Source organism: Canis lupus, chromosome 21, assembly GCF_048164855.1.
Source record: "Canis lupus baileyi chromosome 21, mCanLup2.hap1, whole genome shotgun sequence".
NCBI classification, from domain to species: Eukaryota; Metazoa; Chordata; class Mammalia; order Carnivora; family Canidae; genus Canis; species Canis lupus.
Genome location: NC_132858.1, coordinates 30,107,642 through 30,122,420, shown reverse-complemented (window position 1 = coordinate 30,122,420; position 14,779 = coordinate 30,107,642). Strand labels below are relative to the sequence as shown.

Below are 14,779 nucleotides of genomic sequence, written 5' to 3'. Positions count from 1 at the left end.
ATTCTCTTTCATGATTTCAAAGAATTATTTTAAATATTTCTCCATTAAGAATCATCTTTGCGGGACACCTGGGTGGCTCAGTGGTTGAGCGTCTGTCTTCGGCTCAGGTCGTGATCCCTGAGTCATGAGATCGAGTCCCACATCGGGCTCCCCGCAGGGAGCCTGCTTCTCCCTCTGCCTGTGTCTCTGGCTCTGTGTCTCACATGAATAAATAAATAAAATCTTAAAAAAAAGAATCATCTTTGCTGTAATATTTTGTTGATTCTTCTCATCAGATTAAGGAAGTCCTTATCTATTCTTGAATTTGGATTAGCTTTAACATCATAAATGGTATTGTATTTTATCAAATGCAATCTACTGAAATAATTTCATAATTTTAATCCTTTAATTTGGTTGATGAAATAAAGATTTTCCTAAAGTTAGACCATTTTTGTATTTCTGGGATAAATCCAACTTGATCAAGGTGCATCTTGTAAAAGAAAAATAGACGCACGCCATTGGATTTAGTCTGTTAAAATTTGGCTTATGGTTTTCACCTATGTTCATAAATGAGCTTAGAGCATGATTTTTCTCATAATGTCTTTGTCTAGTTTTGTTTTCAAAGTACACTAGTCTTGTCTCAAGCAATCAATTGGGAAGTTGTTCCCTTTTCTGCTAAGAGAATCTGTTTATATTGAGATTGTATATTTTTTAAAAGTTTAGAATTCATATGTAAAATCAACAGATTTTATATTCTTTTTTTTTAAATTTTTTATTTATTTATGATAGTCACACACAGAGAGAGAGAGAGAGGCAGAGACATAGGCAGAAGCAGGCTCCATGCACTGGGAGCCCGACATGGGACTCGATCCCAGGTCTCCAGGATCGCACCCTGGGCCAAAGGCAGGCACCAAACTGCTGCGCCACCCAGGGATCCCCCAGATTTTATATTCTTTGTAAGAATTTTTTTTAGCCTATTTCTTCAACTTATTTGAGTTATAATACCCAAATCAATTTGGGTAATTACATTTTTATAGAAATTTGTCTTCTTTACATTTGTTTTCAAATTTACTGGCATAAAATTGTTAATTGTATCATTTTCTAATTCTTTTTAGTTTTTTAGCTGTAGTTTTGCTTCCCTTTTCCCTCAATATTGGTTATTTGTGGTTTATTTTTTTCTTGATTAATTCTGCCCAACTAGTGCTTCAAAGAAACAATTTTTGGATTGTGGATCTCCATTCTATTTTTGGTTTCTGTTTCATTGATTTCTGCACCTAACAACACAACTCAAAAAAGAAAGAATCAAAAACTGGTAGAAAATAAAATATGCACAAATTCAGAATTGTAGATTTCAACATGCTTCTCAATAACTGATAGAAGAAATACACACAAGAAAAAAATCAGTAAAAATAAAGAAGAAACAAACAATATTATCAAACAACTTGACCTAAATGACATCTCTAGAATACTCTAACAGTAGTAGTACTCTTTTCTGAAGTACATGGTACCAAGGCAGATTATATTCTATAACATATATAAATATATTATATATTAATATATTATTATATAATTAATACTTAAGATATAATATCTATATATAACAAGTATGAGTAAGTTTTAAAAAATTTAAGTCACACAAACTATGTTCATTTACTGCAATGAAATTAGAAATCACTTAAAGAAAGAGATCTGGAAAATGCCCAATAGTTGGAAACCCAAATAAAATACTCCTAACAACTTACAGATCAAACAACTTACAGAAGTTAAAAGGAAAGTTATAAACTATTTTAAGCTGAATAAAGATGGAAATACGACAAAATTTGTGTTATATACTTAAAGTACAATTTAGAGGGAATTTTTAGCATTAAAGACCTACCTTAGAAAAGCAAGGGATCAAATCAATAACCTAAGCTTCCACATCAAGAAACTAAAAAAAACCTCAGTGAATTAAATCCTAAATAAGCAGAAGACAGGAAATAATAAAGATATGAGCAGACATAAATGAAAGAGAAGATAAAAACAACAGGGAAAAATCAATGGATCTAAAAACCTTGAGTTCTTGGTTCTTTGAGAAGAACAATAAACTGAATAAATTTCTAGTCAGTCTGATCAGGAAATAAAAGAGAAAAGATAACAAACTATCAACACCAGAATTACGAGAGCATATGTTACTACAGATCCTACAGATCTTAACAGAATGAGAAAAAAACTATGACCAACTTTATGCTAATAAATTCAACAACTTAGATTAAGTGGACAAATTTTAGAGATACAACTAACAAAACTCACTCAAGAAGAGATAATTTGACTATGTCTATTAAAGAAATTGAATTTGTTGTTAGAAATCTCTCACAAAGAACAATCCTGGCCCAGATGGCTTCACTGCTGAATTCTATCAAATATTTAAGGAAGAAATAATACCACTTCTCTATAAACTGTTCCGGAAAAATAAGGTGGAGGGAACACTTCTCAATATACAGAGTGATTTTTTTTTTTAAAATTTTTTTTTTATTTACGATAGTCACAGAGAGAGAGAGAGAGAGAGAGAGAGGCAGAGACACAGGCAGAGGGAGAAGCAGGCTCCATGCACCGGGAGCCCGACGTGGGATTCGATCCTGGGTCTCCAGGATCGCGCCCTGGGCCAAAGGCAGGCGCCAAACCGCTGTACCACCCAGGGATCCCCTACAGAGTGATTATTAACCTAATAACTAAACTAGACAAAGTATTACCAAAAAAGAAAACCATAGGCTAACACACTTCATGAATATAGATTCAGACACTAATTGGCTTATCAACAGTGGGGAAAGGTATTTATTTATTTTTTTAATATTTTATTTATTCATCAGAGACACAGAAAGAGAGAGAGAGAGAGAGAGAGGGGCAGAGACACAGGTGGAGGGAGGAGCAGGCTCCATTCAGGGAGCCAGATGTGGGACTCCATCCTGGGACCCCAGGATCATGCCCTGGGCTGAAGGCAGGCACCAAACCACTGAGCCACCCAGGGATCCCCGGGAAAGGTATTTATGTTGGTATCTGTTAATTTTTAAGATTGATTTTATTTATTTATTTATTTATTTATTTATTTATTTATTTATTTATTTATTTATTTAAATATTTTATTTCTTTATGAGGACACAGACAGAGGCAGAGACACAGGCAGAGGGAGAAGTGGGTTCCCTGTGGGGAACCCGATGTGGGACTTGATCCCAGGACCCTGGGGTCATGCCCTGGGCAGAAGGCAGACGCCCAACTACTAGCCCCCCAGGTATCCCGGTATTTGTTAATTTTTCAGTAGATCAATGATTTTTGCTTTATATATTTTGAAGTTATTTTATTGGGTATGTGTAAGTTTAGAATTGGTCTTTCTGGTGAATTAAATCTTTTATCATTACATAGTCCTTTTCTGCCCCTAAAAATTTTTTTGTTTTGAAATAGATGTTTTTAGGTAATTAATATAACTATACCTACTTTCTTTTGATTAGTAAGTATTGGGTGCAGCTTTTTCCATTTTTTTCAACATTTATATTATGTTTTAGGTATGAATTAAAAATTTCCAATTTGACATTTTGTGACTGTTACATTACAGAATTTTTAAAAAGATTTTATTTGAGAGAGACCGTGTGTGAGCACATGAGTGGGGAGAGGGGCGGGGGGAGCAGCAGACTCCCCACTGAGGGGGGGAGCTTGATGCTCTATCACGGACCTACCCCCCTGGGACCATGACCTGAGCTGAAGGCAGATGCTTAACCAACTGAGCCACCCAGGCGTTCCTTGTTACACATTGTTTTTTTTTTTTTTTTTTTTTACACATTGTTTTTAAGATTGTTTACTTCTTGGCTTCTATTTCTTATCTTTTTTTGCTGCTGTTGTTCTGATCCTTAAATGTTGCTTTTTTCCTATTTCTTGATTTTTTTGGGTCCTCTTCTTCCTATCTTCATTATTTTATCCTCAAAGGTTTGGGATCTGTGCATTCTTTTTTAACAATGAATCTTAATTCTTTACTCAATATTTAATGTAAAGTCCAAGCGATATATTAATTCATTCCTCCTAAACACGAATAGGCCTTTTGAACACTGTAACTCAGATCAACTCACCCTCAGATACATATTGTTTTGCATGGTATTTTAGTTCAGTCATTTCTCTTAAAAATCCCACAAATTATCATTTTCTACAGACAATGTTTGTTTGGGTTTGCATGCCTGTATCATTTTATTTGCTTGGCAAATCTTCTTCTGTCTCAGACAATCTTTCTTTGGCTTTCATATAGAAAAGTTCCTCTGGACAGGGCTCTTGCTAATAAACTTTTTCCAGTTACCTTTAAATGTCTTTATTCTTCTCTCATGGTAAGGTATGTAATCCTAGGGGGCCCAGTATGCTTGCAAAACTATCATCTGGCTTAGATGGTTGCTATGAGAGAGAGGCTGTCATTTTAACTATCCCTCCTCTGTAGGTAATCTGTCCTTTCTGTCTCCATATGGGCAGAGATCTTTGTCGAAATTTTTCTTCACTGATCTATCCTAAGCACTTAAAAATATTTGGCACACAGCAGGCCTTTCTACATATCTGTTGAATGAATACATTCATGTACTCATGTTGTGGTATTTATTAAATGATCAGATGCAAATCCAAAATCCTATAACCTGCTTTGTGGTACTGTGGCTGGAACTCTGCAAACCGTATTTCTCCTTTGCTGGCAGGCTTCCTGTTAAGGTCTGCAAATGTGAACACAAGGAGACTGGAGGCAAGAGGAGAAGGGACTATGCTTCCTGCTGGCGTGGTGCTCCTGTCAGTGTCACTGCACTCCCAGGCCCAGCCTCACTGTATCCCGTCCGCAGTCAGGCTATGTTCCCTCTTCAGAAGCAGAAGCTCCACTTGCCAGAACTCCTGTGAATGCCTAGATTTAGAAGACCCCACTGCCTACTCCTCATCCTAGGGGTGGGACACAGGCCCAGCAGCTGGCACCACTGGCTTACCCCAGTCAGGTGTTTCCTTTTCTCCTGTTCACCCTTCCACAACAATGTAATCAATTGTCTATTTACTCTTCTACATCATACATACCTGATGTCCTTTCCGTTTTCCTGACAGTACCTTGACTGAAATAGGTGCTTTTAAGATACCTTTGTCTTTGCTGTTTTACTATGATGTAGCTAGGTACGGATTTGTTTTTATTTATCCAGCTTAGAATACAGCATGCTTCCTGAATCTGCTGATTCACTTATCTTCTTGTCTCTATATTTTAGGTAATTTTTTTATACAAAGCTTGCAATTCACTATTCGAGTCTAATTCACCCCATGAATATTTGGCCTAAATAAATAAATATATTTTTAGTTTAAGATATGTCAATTTGTTTTTTTAACTTCCTCATTTCTGATATGCTATTTTCTCAGCTGTGAAATAACATTTTAAAAATATTTCATAATGAGAAATTTCAAGTATATACAAAAGATGACATTGTTAGAACTTCTATGCACTCATCATCCAGCTTCAATGCTTATCCACTCATGCCCACTTCTGATTTTGTCTAAACTCTCATCCATATTAATTTGAAGCAAATCCTAGACTTCATATAATTTCACCAGTAAATTTTCCAATGTGTACCTCTAAAAGACAGAAACTCACATTTAAAATGTAAGATTAATAAAGTTTGCTTAAAATATTGAAAATTGTTTAGTATCACCAATATTCCTATTTTCCTTTGGTTGTCTTATACAAGTTCGTTTGCTCTTATAATGTTGCCATTGGTTAATGTATTCCTTAAGTCTCCTTTGATCTCTAAGGTTCATCCTCATCTATCTTTAACATTTCTGTAGAAAAATGGGATTATTTATCTTGTAGTTTTCCACTGACTGGACTCTGCTGATGGCATCCTCGGAGCCACTGAACAGGCTCCTCTGTCCCCTGTATCCTCGTTAGTTGGCAGTCAGAGGCTTGGCTGTCTCGGATTTGACTTACTGAGAAGGGGTGGTGGCCAAACACTTCACAGGTGGTAATGTGAACTTCCAACGGTACCACACACTGTCTGAGCGTACTGGTGAGGTAGCGGCGAGTGATGATCACTGCCAGATTAGTTGGGAGCAGCAAAACTGAACTATGCTAATTTCATCATTTTCAGTTAACTAGTTGGAATATTACTATAAAGAGTAAAGAGATTTTTTTCCTCTCATCAACTCATCATTTACCCCAAAGTACAGTTCATTTAGAAAGGAAGGAAACATGCTTGTTATTTTCTTTTTCCATTAAAAAACAAAAACAAATCTAAGTTGTTCCCATGCATCATCCAAGACCACATCCTTCATGGTAAATTCGAGGGTATAAATATTGTTTAATATAGTTTTATAAATGTGGTGTGTTTCACCCACTCAGTTGCTTTGTTGATTTTTGCTGCTCAAAGTGTTCCATTTTTGGCCAATGGGAGCATATTCCAGTTGGCTCAGAGTTCTGACACAACTTTGTTGACTTTGGGAGCTTCTCTGCTTTCCCAGACTTGGTAGAAGCCATTTCTCCATGGAATTCTGGTTCCTTTTAGTGCAAAATGGTATCTAAAGATCAACATCTGGGTGCCAAGTGTGCTTATCAATACTGGGTTACTCACTGATACTAGTTTTTTCAGCAAATTAAGGAAATGTGTAAATATATGGGTAAGTTTTACCAGTTATTTCTAATTCACAACTATAAATGTTTTCTTAACATCCTCATTCTCACACTTTTCTGTCCTTCACCCATACCTAACCTCTAGTTCTCAACATCACCAACAAAATTACTCGTTTATTTTGCATTGCATACACCTATAATCTCAGGACAATATCAATATTAACAATAGTATTACTGAAAACGAATAAGGTTTTCTTTTGTGCTTAGAGTAAATCTCATTGGGGGGATAGTTAAACAACTATCTTTTAAAGTCACTTGGAAAATTCCCCTTGATGTGGTTAGACCACCAACTGGATACAGAATGGGCTCATTTAATTTTACTTTTAATTACGAATTGCCTTATTAAAATACACAGAGTATTTGTTTCCAAAGTCAAATAGAAAAGATAATGTAGACTCAAGGAAATCTAGCTTCATGCCGAGTCTTTCTGATCCAGTTTCCTTCTTCCCTCAATGGAAAATCACTTAAGAGTATTTTTAAAAGTTACTCTTCCATTTTAAAATGTTTCTCTACATATATCCCCCACCTTGCCATTGTTTAAAAAGCAAAATAGTAATCAGAGATAATGATGTTTTCCACTTTTCTTTTTTCCCCACTAGGTATATCCTGGAGATTATTTCATAGAAGTTTACAGAAACCGTCTTCATTCTTTTTGACAGCTGTAAAAGACTCCATTCTGTGGACCTTCACACCCAATAAACATCCGCGGAGGACTTTTTAATCAGTCTCCTGTTGCACAATTGGGTTGTTTCCAGTCTGCTATTACAAATGAGGCTATAACCAACAGCCTTATCCATAGGTTTTCTTACATTAATTTTTTTACCATCTTAGAACTAAGATTCCTGAAAGTTGGCTACATGGGCAAATGAACGTATAATTTTGCTAGATACGGTCAATTTTCTCTCCATAAAGGTTATTCCATTTTGGATGTCCACTACCAATGTATGTATAGCAGTTCCAATTTCCCCACAGCCTTACTGAGTCTACCAAACTTGTGGATTTCTGCCAATGTCATTGACAAGAAATATCTCAGTGTAGTTTTGATTTGTTCTTTTTCTAGATTTTGAGATAAAAGCATAGATCATTAACTTTTTTTTTTTTTTTAAACTAATAAGCCTATTTAGAGCTACAAAGTTTCAGGACGCCTGGGTGGCTCAGTGGTTGAGCGTCCGTCTTCAGCTCAGGTTGTGATCCCAGGATCCGGGATCGAGTCCCACATCAGGTTCCCCGCAGGAGCCTGCTTCTTCCTCTGCCTGTGTCTCTGCCTCTCTCTGTGTCTCTCATGAATAAATAAAATCTTAAAGAAAAAAAGGCTATAAACTTTCCTCAAGCACTGCTTTAGCTGCATCCCACAAGTTTTAACATGCTATACTCATTTCAAAATATTTTCTAATTTTGCTTGGGCTTTCTTCATGGGTTATATAGAAATGTACTGCTTAATGTCACCAAAATCGCTGAGGATTTTCCATCTATCCTTTTGCTTCTGATTTTTAATTCCACTGGGGTAAAAAAATATATTATAAATTATTTCAGTATTTTAAAATTTTTAAAAAGGATTTTATTTATTCATGAGAGACAGGGAGAGAGGCAGAGACACAGGTAGAGGGAGAAGCAGGCTCCCTGTGGGGAGCCCGATGTGGGACTTGATCCTGGGGCCCCCAGATCATGACCTGAGCCACAGGCAGATGCTCAGCTGCTGAGCCACCCAGGTGCCCCAGTATTTTAAATTTTAATTGAGGCTTAATTTATGACTCAGGTTATGATCAACCTGGTAAATTGTGTGCATTTTTTAAAAATGTATTTTTTAAAAATTTTATTTATTTATTCATGACAGACAGACACACACACACACACACACACACACACAGAGAGAGAGAGAGAGAGAGAGAGAGAGGGGCAGAGACACAGGCAGAGGGAGAAGCAGGCTCCATGCAGGGAGCCCGACATGGGACTTGACCTCGGGTCTCTAGGATTACACCCTGGGCCGAAGGCAGGTGCTAAACTGCTGAGCCACAGGGGCTGCCCTAAAAAATGTATTTTAAGTAGGCTCCATCCTAACTCGGGGTTTGAATTCATAATCCAAGATTAAGAGTTGCATGCTCTATCAACTGAGCCATATGCCTTTTCTAAAATGAGAATTGTGTTAGTTTAATGCAGCTTTACATAAATGTTAGGTGAAATTTATTTTATTAGCAAGATGGTTGGGGTGCCTGGGTGGCTCAGTTGGTTAAGCATCTGCCTTTGGCTCCGGTCTTGATCCTGGAGTCCTGGGATGGAGCCTCGCATTGGGCTCCCTGCTCAGCAGGAAGCCTTCTTCTCAGCCCCCACCACCGGCTTGTGTTCTCTGGCTCTCCTTAACTGTTAAATAAATAAAATCTTAAAAAAAAAAAAAAAAAGCAAGATGGTCTATATATATATTTTTAAAGATCTTATTTAAAAATTTTATTTATTTATTCATGAGGCACACAGAGAGAGAAGCAGAGACACAGGGAGAGGGAGAAGCAGGCTCCCTGCGGGGAGCCTGATGTGGGACTTGATCCTGGGACCCCGGGGTCACGCCCTGAGCCAAAGGCAGATGCTCCATTGCTGAGCCCCCCAGGTATCCCAAGATGGTCTATATTTTTACTTTTTTTTGCCTGCTTAATTCTGCCATCTACTTAGAGAGGTTGGTATCTATTATGACTGTAGATTTATTTGTTTCTGGTTAGATCTGCCGATGTTTAATTCTTGTCTTATATAATTTGAAATTATCCTATTGGTTACAGAGTTTTACAATTTTCTATATTCCTGGTGGACTGACCACTGTATCATTATGAATTGTCTTTATCTGTAGTAATGGTTCTTGCCTTAAATTCCACATCGTGTGATGTTAGTACAGTTAAGCCAGCTTTCTTTTGATTAGTGTTTGTATATCTTTTCCCCATCTGTTTAATTTCAACCATTTAATATCTTATATTAAAGTGTGTTACTTGTGAACAGCACATAATTGGGTTCAGTATTTTAACCCAGCCTGATAATGTTGGTACTCTAATTGGAATACTTAGTTCTTTGTATTTACTGTCACTACTGATATATTATACTTATCTCTATCACTTTACAATTTATATTTTATTGTACCCATTTTTATATTTTATATATAACATGTATTTCTATCATATTCCTTTTGTCTTCCTTTCTTGCTTCTTGGCTGAATTAATCAAGTGCTTATTATTCCCTTTTTCCTTAACTATACATTCTTTAACTGTTCTTTTAATGATTAGCCTAGAATTTCCAATATGGATCTTTAAATTATTCCAGACTAAAAATATAAATTATGACTTTAATTTTACTACTTTCCTGATAATGCTAAAGCCTAACACCCTGCCCATGTGTATTCACAGGAAAATTAATCTCATGTTAATCTTTTAGCTGTGTTCCCCTGGAAGTCCAATAAAGGCAGCGTGTCAGCTATGTTACCAGGCAACACGGTTAGGGTACAGATGACCTGACCACTGCAGGTGGACTGGGAGGACTGTGACGCTTCCTGTCCGCTGATGGAACTCTTGGACTCTAGGCCCATGAGACTGTTGAAAAAGGTACTGGTTCCGACATGGAACTTAGAAATTCTAAACCAGGGTTGTTCCCATACTCACTCACGGGGTCTTGATCCCTTATCCCTGAGCTGTTACTTGGGGCAAGGGGCAGATAACTGTCTCTGGGACTGCTGCCAGGCTGCTAGGGGGACTCTTGGGAAAACACATGAAAGGCTGTACTGCTGGCTTACTGGGTTTCTATTCCACCCTCCTGAGTGAAGGCAAGCCCACATGTGCCCTGCTGAGTTATGCGAGTATAAAATATTTATCTACTGGCCCTAAATCCACTGGCAGTGGATACTGCAAAGTAGTAGCAGCAGCGGAAGGGACTTTCACATCCTTGGTTCAATGTGGCCCAGGCACTGTGACATAAAAGAATGCTCAGGGGGATGCAGATGAACTGAAGCCTCAGTGGGAGCCAACTTTCTCTGAGGCTGATCGCAGAAGTTTGACAGTGGTGTGATAGAGGACAAATCTTTTCCTTGTGGGACTGGATGAGAGCAGGGTCAAACTTAGGCAGAGAAAAACTGCCCACTCCCCCTGCACCGGTCCATGAAATGGAACTGACCAGAAGCACAGCTGCAAGTGGGCTGGCTGGCAAAAATGGCATTGCCTTGGGGTAGTTGATGCATTTGGGTCAAACCAGGCACTGATGCCTGGCAGGGAGTGGCGAAGAGGCTTGAGCTGGACTCCGTGTTTGTGACTGGGGCGGGGCTAGACAAGAGCGTGGAGTGGCTAGGTTGGCCACAGATCTAATCAGCATGGAGTGGTGCCCACGAGCCCCTAGCTGGGGAAGTGGGGAGACAAGGGGGAGAGCTACTCTGCACCAGCACAGAGGTCAAACGGGCTATGTGGCAACCTGGCACATGAACTAGCTGCACTGGCAGTGGCAGCTGCATGGTGCACATGTGGGGTGACAGAGGTATCTGAGCATCACATGTGGCAGTGACCTCAGTTGCAACCTGGGGCAGCTTCCCGAGGGTTCTGATGGTGTGTATGGATTTAACCCTAACACAGGGACTGACCAACATCCTCTGCTGACACTTAGTGCAAACTAAAAACTCCCCAGGGAGACAATTATAGATGGGCTTTTTAAAATAGCTATTTTCATTTATTTATTTATGATAGTCACACACACAGAGAGAGAGGCAGAGACACAGGCAGAGGGAGAAGCAGGCTCCATGCAGGGAGCCCGACATGGGATTTGAGCCTGGGTCTCCAGGATCATGCCCTGGGCCAAAGGCAGGCGCTAAACCGCTGCGCCACCCAGGGATCCCTAGATGGGCTTTTGAAGAAATAACAAAGGATAAGGACTATTTTAAAATAAAAAAGCAAAAAATAAAGCAAAAAAATAAAATAAAATAAAAAAATAAAAGTTAGAAGCAAAGAGGATATGGATATGTCCTTGTTCTTCTGTGAGCAATAAATGAGAAAGGGGTGCACTGCTTTGTCACCTCTGTCATTTTCTAAGGCCGTAGTTTGAAAATGTGATCTTTGTTCCAGCAGCATCACCCCAGCAGCTTATTAGAAATGTCCATTTTCAGGCCTGACCCTAAGCCCTACCAACTCAGGAAGCTCAGCAATCTGTTGAGTCTAAGAAGCCCTGCAGGTGATTCTGGTGTACCCTAAAGTCTCGGAGGTGTTGTATTAAAGTTAGAAACTCAAGGTCATAAAGGTTGGTCTGTGAGCCCCAGTGGAAATGGTTTCTAGGTTAGCCTTCTAGTTCTATTTCCCTGAAAACCTAATAAAGGGGGAATGTTAGCCATTACCAAACATGAGAGTTTATGTAAAAATGATCTCAGTTGATAAACTGTATCTGGATGAGAAGAACTGGAAGTAAACTGTAAACACCTCACGGAAAGGCAGTTTTGAGTTCTGAGCGTCACGGTTCTTATAAACAGCAATGCCCTTTCCAGGACCCAAGGGGCTTTCATAAAAGATACTCAATTTTGTATGGAGCTCAGGACATCCGAGCCAGGCTCGTTCCCACAACATATCATTTGACTTGTTCCCTTGCACCTGAACTGTGACTTGGCAGGGAAGGGTGGTGGGCAGAGAACGGTCCCTGGACTACGTAAGGCCTCACTCTGGAGGTACACACCGGATGCTGTTGCACTTTCTTATCGGAAGAAGCTACTGCTGTTGCCCTGTGTGGTCATACTCATTTGTATTTAATATTTACCCTTTCTGTTGTTCTTTGCTCTTTCCTGTTTCCATCTGGGATGGCTTTCTTTCCGTCCGAAGAAATTCCTTTAGTGATTTTTAGTGCAAGTCTTGTTGGTAGCATTGCTCAGCTCCTGGTGGTCTAAAATCTTTATTTAACCTTCATTTTTAAAAACAAGCACAATTTCCATAGAGAGAGAAATGCTCAGATTTTAAGTAAAACACTTGCTTTTGACTACCAAAGACATGAATAACTTCCAACACTCCAGAAAGTCCTTCCAGGCTGCTTCCCAGGCAACCTCTGCCCCCACGAAGCAACCACTGATCTGACTTCTATCAACACAGGAGAGAGTTTTGGCTGTTTTAGGATTTCATGTCGTTGGGAATCGTACACTATGCACGTTTTTTGTGTCCCACTCTTTTATTAGCAAGTGAGCTTCATCAGTATGGACGTTGGATCCCTCCAGCTGAATCCATCGTGTAAATATGGCACGCTTCATCCATTCTACTGACTGGCGCCTCACCGTTTCTTGGCTATTATGAATAAATCTGCTGTGAATGCGTTTTATTTTGTGGACATGTATTTTCATGTCTCTGTGATAAATATCTAGTGGTAAAATCCCTGGATAGTGTATGCTTAACTTTTTACTAGTCTACCACACTTTTCCAGAATGTCTGCACTACGCTACACACCCATCGGCGACGCGAGAGCTCTGATTGCTCTGTGGCATCTTCAGCCTTTGCCGTTACCAACCTTCCTCACTTTTGCCCTTCTAGCGCTAGTAGTGCTTCCTGCTTCAAAGTCCCACTATGTTTTCTGATGAGTGTCACTGTATCACCTTTTTTTATTGTTTGCTGTGGTATATTATTTTCCATCTTCACACTTTCAATACTTTTGTACCTAATATTGAAACTGTTTCTCTTATGAGCAGCATACAGTTGGATTAAAAAAAAATCCATTCCATACAAAATGCTTAAATTATAAAATCTTTTTTACTTAACTACTGATATGCTTGGGTCTATACTTCCTATTTTACCATTTGTATTCTATTTTTATGTGCCTTCTCCTTTCCTGACTTTCTTTAGATTAATCAAACGTTTGTATTATTCCATTTTCCTTCTATTAAATTACACTGTAAAACCTTTGTTAGTAGTTAGCCTAGAGCTTAAAACTGTATTCTTACTTATCACAGTCCCATACAAATTATTACCTCTAGTACTGGCTGACACCAATTAAACCTTAGAACTTTTAAACTGCATTTATTTCCCTCCCATCGTCTGTTATTGTTACCATGAATTTTAGTTCCACGTAAAAGTGAGGCGCCCCAGGGTACTGCAGGTATGATTTTGTACAGCTACTGTTCATTTACATTTTGGTTCCTGGAGTTCTTCATTCCCTCTTGCATGTCGACATTTCTATCTGGGATATTTTCCTGAGAACTTTCTTTAATTATTATTTCAGTGCAGGCCCACTGGTGCCAGATTCTCTGAATTTTCGTTTCTTTGAACTCATCTTTATTTTACCTTAATACCTGAAGGACTCTTTGGCTGGCATAAAATTCTAGGCTTGCAGTTTTTCTTCTTCCAGCTTTAAAGATCTTGTTATGCTGGCCTCTGGCTTCTATCATCTCTGTTGAGATGCTGTCAGTCTCATTCCTCCCCTGAAGGGACCCATGATGGGTTAAAGATGGGCCATGCATTCTTTGTCACTACCAGCAGATGGAGGACGTTTCCCCTGCCTTTGATTTTGAGCAGCCGCTAGCACTTGCTTGGACCGAAGTGGTGCTGTTGGTAGTTCTGGCTATGCACAGGCTCTATGAGGCCTGCGGGCTTTTGCTTTCACCCTTGTGGAGCCCGGAGCCCTCAGGTAGAAAGATTCAGCTACCCTGCTGGAGAGATTACCTAGAGAGACACTCCCAGCGGCGCCCAGCTATTCCAACCACTCCAGCTGAGGTATCAGACCTGTGAGTAAGACCTTCTTTGGTGGCCAGCCCCTGATAAGTCTCCACGTGTCTGCACTTGCACGAATGACTCCAAGTCAGACCAGAAGAAATGCCCAGCTGAGCCAACTCAGACTGCACAATCTTGAGCAAGTAACAGTTCTGTCTGAAGCCAGTAAATCTTGGGGGTGGTTTGTGAGACAGAATTGGATAACTGAAATAGTGTTTGCTATCCAGAACGGACTGCTGCCATAATAGAAACTTAGCACCTGCGGTGTCAGTTCCGGGCCTGGGTTGAATACAACCAGTGGGCAGCAGTGAGACTATTTTTTTTTTTTTTTTTAGCAGTGAGACTCTTAAGGGAGGCTGAACAAGCATGGAGGAAATTGCTGTTGGAGGCGGGAGAAGGGGCAGGCTTATCTATTGACAAAACAAATGGTGAGGGTTTATCTTGGAATATAGAAAAAATACCT

General features: G+C 39.2%; 1 protein-coding gene across 2 annotated transcripts in view; it reads right to left on the bottom strand.

Annotated features, from left to right (window-relative positions):
* TTC17 (tetratricopeptide repeat domain 17) overlaps positions 1-14,779 on the bottom strand; it is a 116,470-nt gene that overhangs the window by 9,371 nt on the left and 92,320 nt on the right. The gene's annotated exons all lie outside the window — the stretch shown is intronic.